This window comes from Saimiri boliviensis, chromosome 5 (assembly GCF_048565385.1).
Source record: "Saimiri boliviensis isolate mSaiBol1 chromosome 5, mSaiBol1.pri, whole genome shotgun sequence".
NCBI lineage: Eukaryota > Metazoa > Chordata > Mammalia > Primates > Cebidae > Saimiri > Saimiri boliviensis.
The window spans coordinates 120,925,493-120,950,208 of NC_133453.1; the positions used below are offsets into that span (position 1 = coordinate 120,925,493).

The 24,716-nt window shown below is 36.1% G+C and overlaps 1 protein-coding gene and 1 long non-coding RNA gene across 5 annotated transcripts in view; one reads left to right on the forward strand and one right to left on the reverse strand.

Annotated features, from left to right (window-relative positions):
• Positions 1 to 24,716, reverse strand: part of DPP10 (dipeptidyl peptidase like 10) — a 1,392,171-nt gene that overhangs the window by 1,016,198 nt on the left and 351,257 nt on the right. The gene's annotated exons all lie outside the window — the stretch shown is intronic.
• The window catches only part of LOC120368104 (uncharacterized), a 33,094-nt gene continuing 26,563 nt past the window's right edge, over positions 18,186 to 24,716 (forward strand). For 3 of the 4 annotated variants that reach the window (XR_012517802.1, XR_005582321.2, XR_012517803.1), the window contains exons 1-3: positions 18,186 to 18,421; positions 19,217 to 19,366; positions 24,459 to 24,621. This is a non-coding gene — a long non-coding RNA (uncharacterized LOC120368104). The remainder of the gene's footprint in view (positions 18,422 to 19,216; positions 19,367 to 24,458; positions 24,622 to 24,716) is intronic. The other variant, XR_005582320.2, reaches the window with a different exon arrangement.

The following is a 24,716-nucleotide window of genomic DNA, read 5'->3' on the forward strand; positions in this document are numbered from 1 at the left end:
GCTAATATACAGAATGTACAAAAAACTTAAACAAATTAACAAGATAAAAGAAAACAATTACATCAAAAAGTGGGCAAAGGATATGAACAGACATTTCTCAAAAGGAGACACTTATGCAGCCAACAAATATATGAAAAAAAAGCTCATCATCACTGGTCATTAGAAAAATGCAAATCAAAACCACAATGAAATACTACCTCTTGCCAATTAGAATGGTGATCTTTAAAAAGTCAGGAGACAACAGATGCTGGTGAGGATGTGGAGAAACAGGAATGCTTTTACACTGTTGATGGAAGTGTAAATTAGTTCAACCATTGTGGAAAGCGGTGTGGTGATTTCTCAAGGATCTAGAACTAGAAAAACCATTTGGCCCAGCAATCCCGTTACTGGATATATATCCAAAGGATTATAAATCATTCTATTATGAAGACACATGCACACATATGTTTACTGTGGCACTGTTCGCAATAGCAAAGACTTGGAATCAACCCAAATGTCCATCAATGATAGACTGGATAAAGAAAATGTGGCACATATACACCATGGAATACTACACATTCATAAAAAAGGATGAGTTCATGTCCTTTGCAGAGACATGGATGAAACTGGAAACCATCATACTCAGTAAACTAACCCAAGAACAGAAAACCAAACACCACATGTTTTCACTGGTAAGTGGGAGTTGAACAATGAAAACACACAGACACGGGCAGGAGAATGTCACACACCAGGGCCTGTTAGGGGTTACGGGGTAGGGGAGGGATAGTTTTGAGGGCTAGGGGAGGAATAGCATAGAAGAAATACCTAATATAGATGTCGAGGTGATGGATGCAGCAAACCACCATTACATGCATATACCTATGTAACAAACCTGCATATTCTGCACATGTACTCCAGAACTTAAAGTATAATAATAAAAAATATATAAACAAATAAAAAATTTAAAAAAGAAGTGACTGGGCATAAATGGGATGAGACTGGAAATAGTGGAGAATAATAAAGATAGGTTTTTGATGGTTCTCACTCAGCCTGGCTTTGAGCCCTTTTACAAAGTGGTAGTTGTATCCACTAAAGGTCTCTAATTCCCCCTCCCTGAGAGTACATGATAGAATTGTACCTCCTGGACTATCCCCTAACCCTAAGTGGGGTCATGTGATAATTATGGCCTAGAAGTTGTAAGTGAAAGTGCCATGTGTCACTTTCAGGTCAACCATTTAATCACCCTCATAATAGTTCCCTCTCTGGCATAGGAAGCAGCAGAACTTGAAGTGTGAGCTAATCCACTCACTTTAGTCTATAGTCTCTCCCACAAGTAGAGCTCCTTTGTAAATCCCTGAGAGACATTTTGTGGGAGAAAAAAAACAAACAAAGTTTTTAAAATTTTTAAGCCACTGAGATTTGTGGGTAGCATAACTTAGCCAGTCCAAGTTGATACATGAGAGAAGGGCTAGTGTTAAGTACTGAAAGAGTTTGTTTACATTAAGTTTTCTATGTGCCTGGGCCAAGCATCTGCTGCAGGGGACAGGTAACCAAGAACAATGTGGTTAAGAGGAAAAGTTGTCCAAACCTCCTCCATTGCTCCAAAGTTCATAGTACTGCACTGGAAGCTTTCAACACAAGAGTGGCTTTCTAAGAACACTACTATGTCCAAAGCAGAAGGTAGTAGAATGCCCAGCGTTTGAGAAGCAATGCTCTTGAGTTTTCATGAATCAAAACTACTAAATGTACATATACTTGAAGCATTAGTCTGTTTTCATGCTGCTGATAAAGACATAGCCAAGACTGGGGAGAAAGTGAGGTTTAATTGGACTTACAGTTCACATGGCTGGGCAGGCCTCAGAATCATGTATGAGGTGAAAGACACTTCTTCTATGGCAGCGGCAAGAGAAAATAAGGAAGAAGCAAAAATGGAAACCCCTGATAAACCCATCAGATCTCATGAGACTTATTCACTCTCATGACAATAGTACAGGAAAGATAAGCCCCCATGATTCAATTACCTCCCTGGGTCCCTCTCACAACATGTGCAAATTCTGGGAGATACAATTTAAGTTGAGATTTGGGTGTGGACACAGCCAAACTATATCATTCCATCCTGGCTCCTCCAAATCTTATGTCCTCACATTTCAAAACCAGAATCATGGAGGGAGCTGAAAGACAGTTCTTACATGGTGGTAGCAAGAGAAAGTAGGGAATAAGCAGAAGTGGAACTGCCTGATAAACTCATCAGATCTTGTGAGACTTATTCACTATCATGAGAATAGCATGGGAAAGACCTGCCCTGATGATTTAATTACCTCCTCCTGAATCCCTCCCACAACACATGAGAATTCTGGGAGATACAATTCAAGTTGAGATTTGGGTGGGGACTCAGCCAAACCATATCATTTGGTGACTCCTGAAAAAAATCTAGGGGAAAAGTTAAATTCCTCAATGGTTAAGAGCTATCATAGTTTGGACATTTATATTAATGTGACCATATTTGAACCCATGATAGATGATGCTTAGAAGAATTGAAGAATGGAATTATTATTTACTCTTGACAAAATTATAAACTCACTTGAAAGAAAAGATCTTAAGAATCAGATACTTATTATAGTCTCCTTGGTGAGAACATAATGATTTAATGTAAAAAAAAAAATAAGAGAATATATAAAAAGTGGAAATGAGGCAACTAGCAAATTCCTGACTCCTATGATCTCTTCATTTCATTTATTTCCCTTAAGAGTTCATTGATCTAAAATATAAGAGCAGTCAGTTTTCATTATTAACCCACAATACTTGATAGTCCCTAAAACCAACCTCGGTTGTTACATTCTGACCATTAGACTTCTAAATGTTCTGTGGATTATTCCAGATCATAAAGAGAGCAAAGAATAAAACAGAATGCTTCTAATGAGTGATATTTATAGTTTTATTTTTAATACAAGAGGCTAATTATCCAGAGAAGATACATCTCTGATCTACCAGAATGCTATGCTATATTTAGCTACACCAGATGACAGGGCAGAAAAAGTTATTTGGGGATGTAATCAAACTACATTTAAATATTTAAGAAGTATAAATACCTTCATCCCTTATTACTTATATTTATACTTGCCCCTCATTTTAAATTATGCACAACTCTGAAACACCCTTCCTGGAACCTCATGGCTGATTATATTCCCAGTTTACGTATTTAAAATATTGGCTACTAGATAATTTATATTCTTTTACTTCTTGTTGAATTTACATAAAATATTTGTCTTTACCAGGCTGACACTTTAAATGACAAGCCGGTAGTCCTGGACTGATTCTTGAGCTTATTTACTCTTCTATTTCTAATGCCATATTAATACTTAGTATTAGAGAAATTGAGTGAACTGCAGACACCTAGAGACATTTCCACATGTTCTCTGTTCACACAGCAAGGTAGAAACTTGGAAACTGATAAGTTGAATCCACACGAACAAGAAATTCTATCATGAATATTTCAGTCTTTGGCCCTTATGCAACAAGAAGTTTGATGTACATGAATCCAACCATCTGGACAGAAAAAAAAAAGGAAAAGAATAGAACTAATATCTATGTGCTTGATCCACATGAGGCTGAGTAATTGGCAAGATTCTAAAATTCTTTCTTATCATAGGCAGAGCAAATAACACCCATCCCTTGTCGGCCCTTTTCTTTATTCTATTGAAGAGAAATATGAAATGTGGAGGGTACTAACATCCAAGAGCTTAATGGATTCTAGGTACTATATTCAGTTCTTTATTTGTATCATCTAACTTAATATTCACAATAAACTTCAATGATACAGACATTATCTTTCCTACTTCATAAATTAGTAAACAGAAACACAAAGAAGTTACAGGGAGTCACACAAATAGTTTTATAGAGCAAGTCTCCAAACCCCAAGTAGATTAATTCCCAAGTCTGTGTTTCTCTTTACACCACAGAAGTGTTCTTAAATGGGAGCTGGGGTATGGATGTCGCTGCCTGTAGTTTCCAGTTCTTTTAGGATCAATTACACTCCCTGTAATGAATTACTAAATATTTGTCATTTATTTTCTTCTATCTTCTGTATCTTTCATAAAGATGTAATGTTTTTAATCCCCCTTTTTTTTTCTCATCCTCCTACCTGTGATTTCATTGGTAGTCACTAAGGAAAATGGAGATGCCTGCAAAGTGTTATACAAGAGCAGTAACTTCGGGATTACGTAAGACCTGAGTTCAAATTCTGATGGTTTCTATAACTGCCTGAGTCTAAAGTTACTTGCCTTTTTAAGCTTCATTTATTTCATATATAAAACTGGAGAAGCAGCATGTACCTCTCAGCATCATGAGGATAAAATCTGATAAGGCAGGCAAAATGCACATACTCTCTAGAAGAACAATAACAATCAGTCCCCTTCTCTAATATGTGAGATATATCCAGTGTAGGACATTGTGTATATTTTCATGTGCCTGTCAGAATGTCTTCCTTGTAAGATTCTTTTGTGCTCGTCTCTTTGTTCTCTGGCTGTTTTCTAGCCTAATTTCAGTGTTCCTTGTATGTGAAGTGTTTATACTTTTGAGATATTTGTATTCAGAATGCTGATTAAAATAAGTCTACAAAATCAGTATTCTAAAAAAAAAACACATTATCTGGGATCTATAAAAAGTAATTTATGTATTTCTGTGGTTAATTAAATTTTTCTTTCTTCATATCATTCCCAACTGATTAACCCCTAGTAGTACGATAACTTTGTTATTAATGACTCTCTTTTAATCCCAGCTTAATTTCAACATTATAGATGTTTCCCTTTTACTCAATCTCAAGTTCAGGTTTTCTTTTTGCCCCTTGTTTCAATGATTTCATTTAATATATTAAGTGTATTATGTGGTTTGAATCTTGCACTTCCACCATTTGTGAATTGTGCTGACAAGAAACAAACAACTAAAGTACCTACACCTTATTTTCTTCTAAGCATAGTGAAGGGAAGTGTGTTAAATTGAGCTGTGCAAAATAACAGGTTTCTACATTCCTCATATTCAAGGTTTTGCTTTGTCTTCTCAAAATGCAAGATTATAATCTATCCCATTCAAATTATATTAAATGCAGAATGATTCAAATAGTGCCAGCTGCCAATTTAAATTTCAAATGGAAACCTGCTCATTTGCTGACTCTTCATTCACTCCTCTTCCCCTCCACCCCAACCTTTTTCGTACTTTATTTTCCAATTTATTTTAAGGCTACTTCATAGGTATTTCTCAGGGGAGAGCCAACTTGAAGTGAGTAGGGCCTTTGAGTCAAAAACTGGTTGCATATTTTTCTCGGTGCAACAACAAAATGTAGTTGCTTGCTGCTGATCACAGACAAACCTCAGATAACACCAGATTGTGTTAAAAAATGAGTGCGCCCATTTCCTAATTAAATTACTCAAAAGAGGGAAATGTCTTTTCTGTATTTTTTCCCAGCCTAAAATGAAAGATTGAAACACGATTGAAACTTGAAGGAAAGCATATATGATTAATAAACATTGAATTATCATGAAGCTTTTACTGTCTGTTAGTGTAGTCTAAATACTGTACACTCGGTGGTGATCACAATGAACTGTCAGTTCCTGAATAGTTAAGGTCTGATCCTGTGAATGAGGTGGCAGTCTTACCAATTTTATTTTCTCTTAAGATTTGAAGAGCAGTATGCATTGTGTGCATTACAGATGACCTTGGAAAGAAGTTGGGGTTAGTTATAATGCAGTCAGTTGAGACACAAATTGAACTTTAGGGAAGAGAGATAATGCAATCCTCAGGTGAACTGCAACCTTGTACTCTTCATTTATCTCCGGCATTTATTCTGTAATATAAACTTTCTTTGTAAATTCAAGTATAACACAAAAACGGAAAAGTAAACAAATATTAATTTTCCAGTAAGATGAATTTTGACAAGGTAAGCACATCAATGTAACCACAACCCAGAGCAAGAAACAAGGCATCTCTATAACCTCAGTATTCTCTTCCTTGTGCCGCCTTCCCCTGTCACTGTAGTGCCCTTTAAGGCTGCCTGCCATCCTGACTTCCAGCACCTCACTTTAACTCTGCTTACTATTGACCTTTATGCAGATGGGATCATAGGAAGCGTAGCCTTCAGTGCCTGAGAGCCCTTATTTTCAGTATGGGTAAGAAAAGGAGGAAAAAACAAACCGCTTTCTCTGTCTCTTACTGGACAACAAACAACCTAGTTGTAAAAACAGTACAGAGATTTCCAGTATATCACCTGCTCATTTGTCCTAAAGGTAACATTTTATATTACCATAACACATTTATCAAAACTAAGAACCAACATTGATCTATTTTTAGATGTTCCTCATATTTCACTAATTGTTCTGTGAATGATCCTCAGCCCACCCCTGTGCCCATCCTGGGACTCCACCTGGAGCTTCCTCCATCTTGGATACCCCCTGGCATTTCCTCATCATCTTTCCTTAGACTTGGCTGGCCTTCAGTGATTTCAAGACCTTGACAGATTGAGGAACACTAGTTCGATATTTTGCAGACTGTCAATTTAGGTTTGTCTGATGTTTCTCTTATGATTAGACTGGAATTATAGGTTATGGGAGAATATCTCAAAGGGGAAGTTCACAGAATGACAAGAAATCCATAATATCAAGATGATATACTGGTGATGTTAATCCTTATTGGTTTGGTTAAGGTAGTATTTACGTACCTTCTCCATGATAAAAATACCTTTTTCCCCCCTTTCATGCTATATTCTTTGGTAGTGAGTCACTAAGTACATGCCCCACTCAATAAAGAAAGGGGCACAAGAATTACATTGCATCTTTTGGGTAGGGATGGGACAGTATCTACCTATGCTGTTGGTTGGAATCTTCCTGTAAGAATGACCTGTCACTTTTCTTTTTTATTCATGCAGTCATTTCTTTACATAAGTATGACCTCATATATATATATATATATATATATATATATATATATATATATAAAATACTTCAGGTTATAATCTAGAACTATGTTATTTATTTTGCTGCTTTAGTTGTTCAAACTTTGGTAACTGAGAAATTCTGGGGCCCTTTTGCCATACTATTATCCTTACTTATTTACTCATTTATTGACTACTTTCTTACTTTTTGGAATGAATAGTCTTGTAATTGCTCTAATGTTATCTGATAATGCTGACCGACATTTACAAAATGGAATTGAGGCTTACAATAGTTCAGTAACTTGCCCAAGATCACCTAGGGAGTAAATGATAGAACTCATATTTAGACCCAGAAACTCTGATCACCAAATCTTTAAGTTCTTGTCAATACATCATATTCCTCACAAGAAACTTATGGATAACTAAAGTCTGGGACTAAAGCAAGGACAGCCTCATCACTAACCATCAGATAGTAAATTCAGAGACCACCTTCTGGCCTTGGTTCCTCTGGATGTAGGATGGAGACTGTTGGGTACCTAGTTTTACATTAATCTTGAAAGCTAAAATTAATTTAAAAACTAGGAAAGCCCTGGGCTCTGTTCCCAGTTTGGTATTCTTGCAGGCATGCTGAGGTCATAGAAAACCAATCTTAACTTGCTTTTTGTGTCTCATTCTCTTTTCTCCTCTTAGGTATCTAGACTGTTGAGCGACATAGCTCTTCAAGTCGAGTTCTATGATCAAACCAGCTAAGCCTCTGCCTATTTCTTTCTCCATTACAACTTTCAGCCAAGAGAAGGGGTTAATTTTTAGAAGGTGACTTCACAGAGATTCTTGTCCATCAGTTACACATTTAAACAGGCATTGTTTAGCTGGTCAGAACATTGGACCTAAAGTCAGGATGGCTGAATTGAAATCTTAGAAATAGTCACAAGAGAAGCTATCATTTGCACACAGGAAACAGCCATTTATGGTTACGAGTCAACACAATTTTCATAAAGGACTATGCAAAGTACTCATATTGGAGTATATACACAAAATATGTATAGTGGACATATAATGCTATACAACTAAACAACATAGGGGTTAGGGAAACCAGCCATTTCTGTACAGTCAAAAATCTGAGTATAACATTTAACTTCCTAAAAATTTAACTATTAATAGCTTACTGTTGACATCAACAATTGACTAACATGTATTTGTATGTTATATGTGTTACATACTATATTATTATAATGTAGTAAGCTAGAGAAAAGAAAATGTTGTTAAGAAAATCATAAAGAAGAGAAAATGCATTTATAGTACTGTATTTATCAATACTATAAGTTGACATTGTTTACAAGATGAATTGTCTGAAATGGCAGTAACTGCAGTTGCAGACCTCAATCTACAGTCCATATCAAGTAATTCAACTGTTTCTTTTAATGTCGTGACTTTTCTCTGCTTCTTGGGAGCACTTACAGAGTCACTAGTGGCACTTTGTATGGGCCCCATGGTGTTATTCAAGCTTCACTGTATTGCACTAAACACAATGTAAATTACGTGAGTATCGTGAGAGATCACTTTTTACCGGGCTAGGCAATTTATTGGAGAGACAGACTGCTGATGGGGAGGTGATCAGCATCACACAGAGTTTTCAGTGGACACTAGGAACACTTGAACTCACTGTAACAGCATTTGGAGGTAGTACCGTTACGTCCTAGTTAATTGTATGCAGTTACGACTTAGTACTACATCTTTGTGTTTGTTTACATTTTTCTCTACTGTTAATGGTTCCATGCATGGTCTGTAAGTGTGTGTGCACGAGTTCTGATAATTCTTAACTTGTTATAATAGAATAGTATATATTTTACAGTAATTAGTAATTGATAAAATAGAAAATAGAACAGTATTTACATATATTTTATGCATTCATGACATGCCTCACTTTTTCTTATTTTTTGATATTTCTAGAATATGTGGTTAATCAGTGAGTTTTTTTCAAATTTTCACAAATCTATAAACATTTAAAAATATATTTACTGAAAAAAATCTGTGTATAGGTGGATTCCCATAGTTCAAACCCTGTGTACAGGTGGATTCACATAGTTCAAGGGTCAACTGTCCTTACAAATTGAGAACAGTGCACTATACTTAGTCAAAGACAAAAGACTCAGCACATTGAAAGCACTGGTCTTTTCTTTTCCAGAAAGCGTTTCACTCTTGCTGCCCAGGCTGGAGTGGAATGGCAAGATCTCAGCTCACTGTAACCTCTGCCTCCCAGGCTCAAGCGATTCTCCTGCCTCAGCCTCCTGAGTAGCTGGGATTACAGAAATATGCCACCATGCCTGGCTAAGTTTGATTTTTTTTTTTTGTATTTTTAGTAGAGACAGGGTTTTACCATGTTGGCTAGGCTGGTCTCAAACTCCTGACCTCAGGTGATCCGTCCACCTCAGCCTCCCAAATTGCTGGAACTACAGGCTGAGCCAATGCACCTGGCCTGAGAGCACTAGTCTTTATCATGCCCTAGCAGTTCACTTAGAATTCTGGAAAAAAGGTCTCCCTATCCAGTAGAGGAAAGCTCTACATTTTAACAGTTTCATCCCATTTCTATTAAACCTATACATACTGGAATACACTATAAAGAATAAAATTTAAAAATTTCAAGTTATGACCCTGAAAGTAAAAGACCCATAGTTGAATGATATACAAAATACTCTGACAGTATCACAGGATTTTAAAAAAGTATTAATGACTACCACACAATTCCAGCTTACACTATCAGTCCTTGATATATTATGAATCCATTTCATCATAATGAGGTTAAATACTGTTTAAAGATGCCAATAAAAATGTGATATAAAACAGTTTTTTCAAAAAAAGTTTTGACTCAGAACTGAGAATGTGTTTATAAATATAACCTAGAAAAGCACTAATTGATCTGTAGGAGAGAATCTAAAATGGATGCATCTCATTTCTCAACCAATGACATAGAATTCCTGGAACAAAAAGGCAGTACCTGAAATCATAATTTTTGTTTGAGAATTGATTACTATAATAGAAAATAGATTATCCTATTATTGACAGAGACACACTTTGCCCATTAATTTGGGTACAGAACTTTTCCAAAGCATTTTGACAAGCTTCTCAAAGTCTGAATTCGTTTGCCAGGACTTCACCCCTCACTGATCTCCCTTGTCTTCTGAGGGTAAAATTATTTTTGGATCAAGGGGAAATAAAATCAAGCAAAAACAATGGAACAGAACACCCTCACTTTCTTTGAACCTCTAAGTTTTGTGAAATCTGTGGGAGAGTGACTATGCCTATGAACTTTGACTCCATTTTTATTTGAGACAAATGTTGGCGGTTCTCTTTCATGGCTGTGTGATTGAAACAATGAGTTATCTAAGCATCATGCATTATTGAAGACATATGGTTTGGTGGAGGCTCAGGGACTGGACCAAAAGTCTCATCTAGACAAAAACTGTAATTACCAGCCATGGACAAGTTAGACAAAACCCCAGGTGGAAATGCTATCCTCTAGTCAGCTCTTTTGGGAAAATCCAAAAGTAAAATATAATATGAACTTGTTGTGGCTCTCAGTTAAAAAAAATTTAAAGCTCAAAGATAGAAATACAGCAATAGTTTTAGAGCATTGGATACATTAAAAAAATATCAAATGTTTTGAAGCACACTTTGTCTACAGAACACTAGACTGAGCAACCTTGGGATAAAAACACCAAGAAAAGGTGTATTGTGTTTGCTTGCAACTTACTGGAGAAATGAAGCATACCTGCGTGAAGCATTAGAGACTAATTACAAAACAATCCAGGCAAAATTACATAGTGTGGTTATGATAAATTGGCTCCAAAGGGAGGGAGAATGTGGGGGTCAGCATGGTGTCAGAAATGGATAGAGGAAGTCTCCACATGCATCAAGTGTATTTTAGGGGATATCTTGTTAATTTGCTAACATTATGCTAATTTGCAGATGGCCGAAGTAGGCATTTTGAGCCTAAACAATGTTTAGGACATCACAGCATCCCATTAAGACTAATAACATCTTTTAGTTTTGGCAGAGGAATTTTCTGTTTTGAACACTTTTGTAGCCCCAGTAGCCAGAACACTGTCTGATACACAGTAGGCAATTGATTAATATCTGTTCTTCAGGTGAACGTTTTAAAAACACAGAACAATCTAGTTGCCTTGGTGGTCCACAAGAACAAGCCCAAGTTTGATAGTCTTGTTCATGAATATGATATATTATAGTGAAGGATGAAAAACAAAATCAGCAAGGGAAAAGTCACATGGAGTGAAGTCCAAAGAAAATACGTGCAAGCTTTTAAGAGCCCTCTCCTTCTGGGGTCACATATGACATACTTAATTCTTCCAGCAATCATTTGTGACATGTATAAAATACTGTCTACCAGGGAAGCTCATTAGAGCCTAGTGCTCACGTGTTTTATTAGGGGCTGTTCACACAGGCACCCCTGCCATCCAACTTTGACTCCCAAAATTCTAGATACCTAGACGAAAGTAGGTATTCAGCCTAGACAATATTGTTTGTGTAAATAGTTTAGGTGCAATGAAACATTCTTATGAGAGAAAATTGGGGACTATCTCAAAATACATGTTCCCAGATGTCAGCCAAGGGCCAACCTTGCAAGCAGGCTTGAAGATAGCTGACCCAGGCCTGCTGCATTAACTTTTTTTTTTTTTTTTTTTTTTTTTTTTTGTACAATAGTTCTACCTATTTCCCTCTCAGGAATATCTGACTTTTTGTATAGATAAAAATCCTAGAAAGAAATTTGGAGGTTTCTTAGCTAATTTGATCTTGCATATCTTTCCAAAGTTGGTATACTTCAGACGGGTCTTGTTTATAACATAAAATGAGTCATCTCACCACCTGCACTATTACTTATTATGAGCCTTTGTGTTAGTTGCTAATATACATCAAGTTCAAATGGTGCCTCATGCATTATATTCCCAAACTGATGCATTATCTTAAAGATTTGACCTATGTTTATTTATTCATATTAATATTTTATTTCATAGGATAAGATTAAAAAACATATAAGCCGAAGATAAATCTCAATTAGCAATATAGGTAAAATTTTATAAAATTCCAGGGAAATGGGCTATGGCAATTTAAAATTTTCAATTTCTTTTCCCAACACTTGTTTCTCATAAAGAAATGAAAAGAGGCATAACAACATGAAGACATGGTTGGGTGCATCAGATTCCAGAAGAAAAGCACAAACGCTGATTCAGTGATACAACTATTTAAAATACACAGATAAATAGCATTTTATCAGAGAAATTGTTCCCTGACATTCTAGTTATAACGCTAAACACTTTTGCATTTTCCATTAAATATGTCCACCAACTATGTATATTGGAATGTTGTAGCAAGTTTCCGATGTTTTCTTCCACTTAAATACTCACTGTCCTTTTTATTCCATTAACTATGTTCATGAGTCATTAACACAAGCCACAGTGTCCATTTAGCAATCTACTGTCATCTACCTCTCCTTAATATAGGCAGATGGCAACCATGTTTAAGAAGGTTGAAGACTTCTTACGTAAGATTTTTTTTTTCCAACAGAAAACTTACTTTCAAACAAATTTACCTGAAAGCCCAAGCAAAGAGTGAAAAATAGAGCTTCAGAAGAGTGACAAATGGGGAAAACTCAACTCTGTACTTACTTCCGCTATTTTCCACGCCCAGCAGCTCTTGAGTGACACAGGCAGATTTCTAGAAATTAATCAAAGCACTATTTCCTCTACTCATTCTAGCATTCATTTGTTTATTAGTATGCAAATAAGTTAATTTGATCAAGTCTACAGCGCTAGTTCAGTGGGCAAAGCAGATGAAAGTTGACCTGATGCCAAAGCATATGCCTGAAACAAAATAAGACAATAAACTTCTCCACTGTTTCTCAGGTAATTTGTCTCTGACCCTGGCTTTTCTACTCAGAAATGGAGAAAAGAAGTCCCGGAGAGGGTAAGTCACACGTACAAACCGTCTTCGCTGTTTGATATGACCTAACATTTGAATTTATTTCTTTGCTCCCAGAATATGGAATTGGCTACTAAATTATATGAGCATAGTGATTTTATGTCTCTTAGTGTTACACTTCATTCTTTTTAAATATATATTTTCTCCCCTCCTTTTTGTTTCTTATATTCTATAGTCACACTTGCGTCTTTTGCCTGTACATTTCAATCACCAACATCATTATGTGAGAATCAGGAAGTCCTTTGTGCAGCATAAATTAATACTCATAACATGATATAAAGGGAAAAAGAGCCTCATCTTATCTGTACTCTTGTCAGATAAATCTATGTTACAGTAAATTACCTAATTAAACAAGCATAACTTGAAAATTAGATGTTTGTTTCTATACATCTTAGAAGAAGCAACCATTTTCTTTTTTTGTGCTATTTATTATTCTTTCAATTTTCAAAAGCTGAGTCATCAGGAATTCCACGCCATGGCTTTAATTGCAAGTATATCCACCAAGTGCTGACATGGGATATTCTGTTGCTGAGCTTTTTAAAGTGACAACTTTTTCTCTTTTTTTTTTCCAGTAATTAAGGTAGCCTTATATAATTATACCTCACCCTTATCAGCACAGTATTCTTCTCTAATATGTACTGTTTCCTTTAATAGACTAATTACTTGACAAAGGACAAAGATGATGACAATAACAATAGCCATAATACTAGCTAAAGTTGGTTTCTGCACATCATGTGCTAAACAACATTGCAAGCATTTGAGAGGCATTGTTTCATTTCATACTGTCAAGAACATTATTTAAACATTTCTGAATGGATCCAAACAAACTAATCCAACTCACGGCATTTATTCTTCTCTGGCGCTCTGCATCACAAGGAATTGGGACTGCACACTCATGCATTGTACATCACACTGCCTTGGGCCATTGTTTAACATCTCATGTACCAGTTGTTATTAATCACTGTATTTATTTATCAGAAGGCTGAAACTTGGGGATTTCTTTTTCTAATGCCTCCCTTTCCATACCTCACCTACCATTAGGCTCTGCAAACTGTGTCTCCTAAATCAGGACTCTTCAGACACTAAGGTGCCTATGAATCCCTAGGGATCTTGTTAAAATGCAGATTCTGAATCAGTAGGCCAAGGGTGTATATTGAAGCCATGCTGCTGTTTCAGAAACAGCACTTTGAGAAGTGAAGTCCTTAACAGTTCTAGAACTGATCATTTACTCTCCATTCCTGATCTTGGCTATGAGAGAGGGTCTGAAGCCCCATCTGTGAATGGGTTCATGGGACTAAATCCCAACATGACAGTGTTTTCTCATATTGCTCAGGATACAATTCTTCTTATTTTTCTTTATCTTTCTTCTGCATTTAACCTTGTAGAGCTCTAGTCAGGCATAAAACTTATTCCTCTGTTACTCTGGTAAGAGAGTATATAGTTGTAAGTTTTTGTTTTTGTATAAAGATTGTAAATGCTTTCAGGTTTTTCAGAAAAACTATTCCCAAGTATCTGTATACAATGGCTCTTAACCCAGATGTCTTAATGTCTTAAAACAGTGAAGAGTCTATTTCCAGAACGTCTCTGATGGGCATTTAGACAAGAACCTGGTGAAGTTCATTCTTTGGGCTGGCTGATTTTTCGTGAACCTCAAACTGCAAGCTAATTTTCCAGAGATATAATGGTGAACATTTTTAACCCTTGGAGTTTGTCTCCCATGGAACTTACTTCATACACTTTCTTATCTTTATGAATGACCCTGCCTGAAAATGCTTTGCTTGTGAAACAAAGTACTTGAATTAATGGTATCACGTGAAAGGATGCTGTTAAAAAAGATTGAAGAGTCAGGTGTGATGGAAAAATATTGTAAAAATTGCTCAATTGCTTTAATCTGTAAGTCAAAGAAATGCACACAAAAGTAAGCTGGTTTTTTCCTACCTAAAAGATTGGCCAAAAGTAAAACAATAATATCCAGTATTATTATTCACAATACTGTTGTATAAAGAAGTTTAAGGGAAGTTTGGAAATATATATTATATGTATTAGAAATGCATATGTTTTCCATGTACAATAATTCAACTAATGAGATTATAAAGAAATCACTAGGCTAGTGTGCAAGTATAGTTTATATACATATATTTAGATAAACACTGGATGAGTATAAATGGCATTTCTTGATATTAAAAATTAAAAATAAAATATAAAAATATAGGAAAATTGTTACATTAGATTGAACCATATTAAACTGAAAAGTATTTGATTATCTGTGACTTAAAAAGTCATTTTTATATAATTCAATTTGATTATAGTACATGAAAATAATAGAATATCAGCACGCCATTAAAATGTACTCATATATGTATGCATGAACATAGAAAACACATATGGAAGGCTTTCTACCTTGAGGGTGCTTCAAAGAATTTTCTTCTGATGATGATCTGATAATATGTGTTATTAGAAAAGTCATTTCCAGTTACTGTATTGGAATCCAGTAATTACATTTTCAATAAGAAAAGTGAAAACTATTAAAAGCAAAAACGTGAAATAAATTAGCTTTATATCCCATTCTCAATTAAACTATTATAGCAAGAAGGTAATGAATTTAGATAATTTGAGGATAGGAATAAGGCTTTACAAAGCAGAGATTTAACACTCCTCTAAAATCCATTAAAACACTCTGAAAGAAGATCACAGCAAAGCGGGTGGCCCGCAGACACTTCAGAGGAATTGTGGTGTGCATGCTAAGTAGGTAGAAAAGAGTTTCTGGTCTCAGAAGTCTTAGAGGCACATGTGTAAAGTGGCTCAAACATGTAAAGTGTGGCATGGTGACAGCGTGCTGAACAGCAAAGCTGAGTTTTCCACTAGCTTCATTGCTTTAGAGAGCAGCAAGATAGGTCTGTTCTTTAGCCATGTGTTCTCTCAGTGAATACAAATAACATTCAAACAGTCATTGATATAAAAGGTATATTTTAAAATGGTAAACTGTTCTTACTTCCCTGCTCAAACTATCCAGGGCCTTCCAGTGCATTTGGAAGAAAAACGAGATTGCCTTCCAGGGATTGGGAAGCACTATGGCTTCCACGTTTTGCCTGTCTCGCCAGGGTCACTCTCCATGGTTCACATTGGCTTTCTCTCTGTTTCTAAAACAGGCTAAACTCAGTCCTGCCCCCATGTTGTTGCACTTCATGTTCACTCTGCCAGAAATACTTGCAAGGCTAGAAACTTGCCGTTTAACCTGGGCTCACACGCTACCTCTTCAGAGTTCTCCAACCACGAGCCAAACAAAATAATCCCTTAACCTACCCCAGTCATTTTCTATGACATCATTTTTTCTTAAGTTTGCTTCCCAATGCATTTCAGCATCTGATATTCCTTTCTGTCTGTCTCCTGGCATTCAAATCTGAACCCTATGAGAGAGAGTAGGATGTATCCCCAGTTCCTAGAACAGTACCTGGCACAGAGATGCTCAGTATGCTGTAGAATAAGTGCCATGGACACCATGGGAGTGGTCTGGATGGATTGTTCCAGTTGTGTGATTAGAATGGTTGAGGGCAGCAGCCATAAAAGGATGGAGAGCCCATGGATCCCAGTTGTCCAGAGTCCCAGCCAGCGCTGGGCCAGGTAACTTTCTTGAACAAAACACCACACTACTTTGGTTGTTTTATTTGCTTTATTTCACTTTGATATGAACTAAATTACCAGTAACCAGATCAGTGCTAAATACTGGTTTGTATTACTTTTAATACAATTAAAACACCTGAAGGTTCTGGAATGAGCTCCTAATGAAACATTTTTCTACCTGAGAAATACTGTATTTTTCACATATGCACAATGACTTTTTAAAGTAAAATTTTACTTTAGAGAAACTGGATTGTAGAATTGTGCATGTCTGCATTTCATTTTCTACACATGATGTTATACTTCAATATTGCCATTAATTCTTTTCAAAATACACCATGGCTCCATTTCAAAATGCCTCACCATCTGGGCAGACACCCTTCTCTTGCTTCTTGAAAATTACTGAAGCAGAGCAATGTTTCTCCATCCATTATTCTCCTACCCTGGAGGGTGCAAAGATATATTTTTAGAAGTCCTTGAGAATATGTGTCCTTCTAAAGAAATAAGTTGCACCAAACACAAATCGCTGAGGTAAACAGCTAAAGGAAGACTTATATTTAAAACACTGATGTCTCTAGGAGGACAAAATTTCTATCAATCATTCACACTATAGATTAATTTAGCTTAATCTGTTTATTTCTTCCCTAATACACAGCTGAGAGACACTGCCTTATGAGAATCGAAGCTTTGCTAGAAAGAAGATTACTTGTGTATCATGAAGCTGCTGCTTTCATTCTCCAGATAGGATTATCTGGGCACAAGGTATTGGCATAAGAAGGCCAGAGACAGGTGAAAATGAAAGTGGGGCTGTGTGTGCTGGAACAAACCATTTTTAAACCTTATTTATTGGTCTGGAGTTGAGGAAAAGATAATGTAATTACCTTCTTCCACATTTTCATTGTTACCAGAATACAGAATTTAGATTTTCCCTCTTAGTGGTTTATTTAACCTCTTTGTAGTTTAAGGCAATGTTTACAGGTTAACATGGAATAACTAGACCCCAAACCTAATTAATAAAAGTAAAATAAATTCTGAATTTAAAATCCAGTGTACAAAGTCTTCAGCTCCCCCTTAGACTGTAATGCCTCAAGGGTGGGCTACATTATACTAATTGTTCGACTCCCAGACCCTATAAATTACCTCTCCAGTAAATCTTCAGTGAAACTTCTGAGCATAAGAGTTGAGATTTTGGGACACAAATGATTCTCATCTGGGGCCTGTGTTTTAGATTTTCTAATTTAAGGAGCTGTTCACTGTTTGCATCTATGCACGTCACGTGGCCCAAAGACAGTATCTAATTTTTCATTCTTAGGATACTATACTCTTATCTGCATAAACAAGGTTTTTTTCCACTCTGGAAAACAAAGGGTCCAGTTAGGTGTCAGCCTCCCAGCAGGAGACAGCAGAATTGGTCACAGGCATAGCTGCCAGAAGCAGCTTCTGTGACAGCAGGCAGAGGGATACCTAACACAGTAAGAGATAGAAACAGCCACTTCTAACCTCAGACCTGGCAGCAGTGTGAGAAGGAAAACTTCAGAGAAAAAAAAAAATCCAGCAAAGCATGCCCTATTCTCATCGCCTTTGCCAAATAAACAGTGTGATCTCTATTTTTATTAACGTTATGAAACACACAGTTCTCAAAAATAGAACAGGAGGAGGGATTAGGTGTGGGTAAACAGTTCAGCTGTGCACATCCTTCAACCATCCGGTGACCAGAAAGGACTCCAACCCACCTTCCCTAGAGAGCCAACAAGTTATTACAGCTGCAAGGTGACTGGATGCAAGGCAAGATAAATGGAGCAAAAATACAATCCTCAGAATAAGGAAGACTTGAAAAAAGTTTAGTTAAGAAAAAAAAAAGCAGTCTCTCAGTGTCTTATGGATATTGCGAGGGCAGAGAAGAGTAATGTGAGTATCTTCCTTTTACAGCTCAGCCTAATTTGGCATGCCATTATAATTTCTAGCTCAGTTAGCAAATGACTGGAAACACTGCTTTCTGCAATTTTCCCTAAAATATGACAGTTCTATAAGTTGTTCTATTGATGTACTTGAAACCAACCCAAACCTGGGAACTGTTATAGGTGCCTGCGTGAAGTTCCCTGAGTGACAAACTGCATATTATGGTTATAGATTTTGGAGGGAAAAGACTTGACCAATATCAAGAATGAAGAAGCCTAGAATTCCAGCATTAGGGATTAGCCCATTTGGATCAACCATGTGCTCTCTGGAATAATATCTTTTATAGGAACATATTTGTAAGGTTTTACGTAATAGGCAGTCTCCAGTGATATCTTCACATCAGAGGGGGCATGCATATTTTGAAGTCAAACCTACCTTTTTTTTAAAGAGGTAAAAGAAGAAAATATTTTTAAGCACCTTAAGTTCTAAACAAAGGCATCGAGGACAGATGCTGTTGTTTCTTATAAACAGTGTGAACATAAATAACTTATATAACTTGTTTGAACTCTGAACTTTATAAAGAGAGTGATAGTTGAGGGTGTCAAAAATGAATGGGAAGAAAACCAAAATAATGTTTTATTATCAGGTTAGTCAACACTATGGTAGGTTCTTGATCCTAATGAGACTTCCATGAACCCGCATATAATACATTTCAGATTTTTCACATCAGGTCCCAACCCCCATTGCTCAAGGATGACCCTACAGGCATTAACTCCCATATACTTCTGGCTTTGCTCCTACAAGGGCAGGTCAGGTTTTTCTGGTATCCCTTGCCACAGCCTTAAAGAAACCCCCAGGGAGAAGGCAGAAATGGGTCATTGGAAGATTCACAGAGAACAAAAGGAGGCTCTGTCTAGGAACAACTGATCACTACAGCAGTGACTGGAGCAAGAGGTAGGTTGGGGACTATATATATGGAGGGGGGAGGGTGGGTCTCATTCTTTCACCCAGACTAGAATGCAGTGACACAAACACAATTCACTGCAGCCTAGACCTCCTGGGTTAAAGCAGTCTTCCCACCTCAGCCCTCCAAGTAGCTGGGATTACAGGTGTGTGCCACCATACCCAGCTAATTTTTGTATTTTTTTTTAGAGATGGGTTTTTGCCACAGTCTGGAACTCCTGGGCTCAAATGATCTACCCTTCTTGGCTTCTCAAAGTGCAGGAATTACAGACCTGGACCACCACGCCAGGCAGAAGGGAAAGATTTTAAGTGGCACAAAAGAAATGTCAAATGCAAATATTTTATGTTTATGTGTTTAGTTATTTAATAACTGTTTTCTGTCTCAATGAACTATATGAGAGCAGGCGAGTTGTTTTAACTCACTCTTGCCTCACCTGTTCTATCCTTGACCCTATAGAGCGTGAATATGTGTTGAAGAAACGGAAAGTACAGAAAATAGTTACCTTCAAATTTCAACTATGATTTTTTTTGTATTTTAATTGTGATCCATATTTGTTGTCATTTTATTTATCATTGGTTTTAAAGGTTACATTTCTTTAAGCACCTTTCCTTTTTCAATTAACTATTTACACTATTTTTGCTTTGATGCAGTTTTATATTTCCAATAACTGAATTACAGATCTTTTCAACACTTTTGTACTTTTAGATACTTTAATTTAGCTTTTATGCTATATTGTTACGTTTTTTTAAATCCTTGTTAAATTAGCTTTTAATTTTAATGATTTTGTTCAGAGATTCTTTTGGTTTCTAATCTGTATTTTAATTTTCCTTGTAAAGATGATGGTTTATGTTTTTGGATTAGCATATTCTATCAATTCTTTCTTATTTTATTATTACATAGGCACTGAATGGTAGAAATTACAGGGAAGAACCACACTACCTCCTCCTTTTGTGAACGAAAAGCTGAGGAGGTTTTTAAGCTGAGGTCTGGTGGTCCTCACTCTGTTCTTTTCACTGCTCTCTGTGGGTTGCATTGTGTGAAATTACCAAAACAGGCTAATTTGAAATCACTGAAATTATTCTCAAGAAAAGCTGGGATATGCTAATGTTTATTTTAAGGATGCAGTTAACATAAAATGCAACTCTAGTCACTATCCACTTACTTACTTTTGCATAATCTGTTTATCATGGCTTTGAATGCTATGAATTTGTAAATGTGACTATAAAATGAAAAGAGGAGTTAAACTGGTCTTGAAAAGAACAACACTCAGTTGACTCTTTAATTTTCATGTCTTCTCAGAAGTAGGTCAATATTAATCAATGTAGCTCTCCCCTACTCAAATGAGTGCCTTCAGATGCTATAAACCCATTATAGCTTATATAAATTGGAATTAGAATATTCTAATTCTATGGAATTTTCTCTTTCTTACTGTTTGATATTTTGAAAAGGAGCCAATTGTAAATCAAGTAAACTGTTGCAAAGTTAAGTATATATATGGATATATTCCACAGATTTCATTGGAGATAAGACTAAGTCACTTCTTAACTGTGTGCCCTTCATTCAGCAATTTGTTTATGCTATCTTAATCTCCATCTCTCCTTATATGAAAAATTAAAAAAAAATAGAAGACTATCCATTCTCATGATTAGTATGAAGATTCCATTAAAAATGTGCAACACACATGCACAACTGTAATTAAGTAGGTTCGAGCTCAGTTTCAAGAGCTGACTTTGAAGACTTGAGTGACTTTGGAGAGCCATGGCATCTCACAATTCTTTAATTTCTTCCGTTGTTAGTCAGGATAATACCCAGGGTTGGCCATTTTCAGTTATTCTAAAGCTAAAGTGCAATGATGCATTTGTGTAAGAGATTTAATGAATAAAAAGCATGATGCAAAATTTATTTTACCTTGTAAAAACAAAAAATAGATATGTTTTTATTAAGAACATGATAATTGTGGGAAATTTAGAAGATGCGGGTGAGGAGAGAAAAATGTGGATGGCCCTGGACACTCCTTCCTGTCCTTTTCAGTAACTGAGCAAGCAGCTGGCTCTGCAGACCTGAGGGAACTCATTGGAAGAACAGGCAGATACCAGAGGCTGGGCTTGGCCCTTTTGAAAAAGATCTTTGTCTTTCTCAAGAAGCTTCCACTATTATATACTCACCTAGATATGCCCTGCTTCCCTTTTCCTACATATATAGGCAGTTAGGGTGAAGGGGTTCTCTACAGGGGGCTGTTTATAGCTTTTCAAGCTCTGCTAGTTTCAGCATAACTCTTGATGGAAAACAATGTGGACTTATGTATTCTTTGCTATGATATTGCTATCAATGAATCTATTCAGATGCCTACATCATGTGTCACAAATAAGGTATCTATCTGTGCCCCTCTGCAAAGAATAATAAATGAATAAACACATAAACAAACATTAAACCATGAATCCCACAGTCCATGGATAATCACTTGCTGATATTTTAAACAGTGTTTGGATTCATTCTGAAATGTTCGGTATTTGGAGATTCACAGCTAAAAGCAACTAGCCACTATGAGCTTTTCCAACTTTTTTTTTTTTTAAGGTAAACTGACACAGGGATATGATCACAAGGATTTAGAAAACCAGAACATTTTGCCTCTGAACTCTATGTGTGGAGAGATTTCATTGGTTAAATGAAGTTCCTAGGAGTGCTTACTCAAGAACATGGAGGCCGCTGGCAGCCCATGGCCTTCCTATCAAAGGTCCTAGATCCCAGGGAAAGAAGGGGAAGGAAAGGGAGGAGGGAGAGGAAGTAGAGGAGGGGGAGGAGGGGGAGTAGAGGGAGGTACTATTACATCCTAGGTACTATTACATCCTCTCTGCAAAATGTTATTTTATGTGGATTCATTCATTTATTTATCTTACCCAGCTATTTTTGATAACTACAAGCATATAGGACTCGGTGAGAATTAAAAGTTGTACAAAAGAGAGAGAGAGAGAGAGATGTTAAACACATCTCTCATTTCTGAAACTTGAAACTTGCATCCTAGTAGGAAAGATTTGACAAGTAATGCAAATTAAATGTCTCATTCACCATTCTATTCACAGTAACTGACAAATGATACTCAATGGAATGATCTTCCCAATAAGATTGTAATGCTCTTGACTTAAAGACTGTCTCATATCCATTCTCAACATGCACACAATTTTCATTCATAACTAAAGATAAAAATTCATTAATTGAACTAGGCAGCCTACTAATTTAAAATATTCTACACATGTCAGTAAATCAACCAATCAATTAAACATTTAAGATATCTTAAATGCAATTTAACAAAATTTATTTCTGATAATTTTAATAATGCCCTTTAAATACCAAATATTTCTGAGGAATGTCATATCTAAATAAATGCAGTTGTAATTTAGTAGTGTGTTATTGTAGCTATAGTTATTGTGAAATTCAAATGGCATTTAGTGATAACAAACAAGTAACTCTTGTTCTAATATATAAATACGTTGTTTATAGGTATCTTGAACTTAAATTCCTTCCAGTACCCTAAGTAATCAAAATAATGATCCAAACTTCTGAAATTAGATTGGAACTTAGGTTGGTGCTTACTTTGACTAATTACGTCTTTTAAATTTTCCAAGGAATATAAAGATCACACATGAAAGATAATTCATGAGAAAAATAAGTATGATAATTTGTCACTTGCTTGTTTTCCTAAAACCAAGCTATCCTAATAGTTGAGGGAGTTAAATGAGTTAGATGATAAAAATATTCTATAGCATCCTAACAGTTTTGTCTGCATTATCATATTTGATCCTGTGAGTAAGACAGGGAAATCAATCATCCCTCTTTTCCTTCCCTCCTTTCTTATATTATCCTCATGAGAAAATATTTTTAGAATTTTTGATAAACATAATCACAGAAGCATGAATAAGTAAATCCCACCTGATAAAATAGCAGTGCTAGTAGCATTTCTGGGTCTATCTGATTATTTTAGTGCAGAGTTGGGCATCCCTAACTCAGAATATTATATCCCTAACTCAATTATAAGGGAGGGTTATCATAGGTCAGGGCTCGTCATGAACAGGCCATGCAATCAAATGAGATGAAAGATCAAGTTATGTTGATATATGAAAAAGGCCTAAGAGTAAACTGATATCAGCTTACACCATGTCAGAATTAGCAGTTTGAATGTAAGAAGTCAATCATTACATTTTATGAGATAGGAAGGGAATAGGTCCCCTGAAAAATCAGGAGTCCTCTACTGCCCTAGATATGAGATAACATTGATCAGAAGTGGTTTAGGACTTGGGTAGCTCTCAGGGAGCTGGCTCTTGTTCTGTTATTAATAAAAGCCATACTGAATAAACATACACCTACGTTTATATTTATGTATACATTCAGACAGAAAATCTCAGAAGAGTCTGGTTGCCTGTTTTTTTCTGATAGCTTAATCTTTATGAAACAGAACCTTCTTCACTCAGATGAAGAGCATTTAGTCTCTACATCCACATCTAGGAGAGAAAGCCAGGTTATTTTGTGTAGTCTGGAAGTTTCACAGGGGTACACACTGATTAGAAGGCCTGATTGCAGCAGAGGAACTCTGTCTTCTGCAACACTAGATGACTCATGCCCCAGAGGTACCAACTCATTGAACCAAAAATAGAACCCAGGCATGTAATGTTTAGGACCATGAATTCTCAAGATAGCTGCCTTCTGGCATTGAATTAACTAGGGTGCTACTCATTTTTACAGTAACAATAAATGGGAGAACAGATTATAACTTATTTTTTGTAACAAATATGAGATTGTTACACCATTAAATTGTGCCTTGTCTTTCGATCAATTAAATTCATAATTTACTTTAATATGCTAGAACCCTATTGCAGAAGATGGCAAAACTCATCAAATCTATTTTATCTTCCACCAGAGCATATAGGTGGACTACATTTTCCGACCTCCTTTGGAATTAGGTACAGTCATGTGACCGATTTTAAACCAGTAGAATTTTTCATGAAAGTGGTATATTCTACTTCCAGGCCTGGTTCATGTACTCTCCTGTGCAAACTTCCATGATTTCTTTTCTATTTTATCTGCCAGTCAGATTAAGGGAGTCAGTGGAACACTCCAAGACTCTAGACTTTAACAAAGTCATTATATGGATAAAGCCTGGAACCCTAAATAATTGCATGAAGAAGAGACAACCTTTCACCCAAGAAAACTCATTTATTATAACATAAATGAGAAATAAATATTTATTTTGGTAAGTAATCAAAATGTGGAGCTATCATAGAAATTAGCCACTGTGGCTAATGTTATATGGCTTAATAGATATTTTTGAATATGATATATATGATC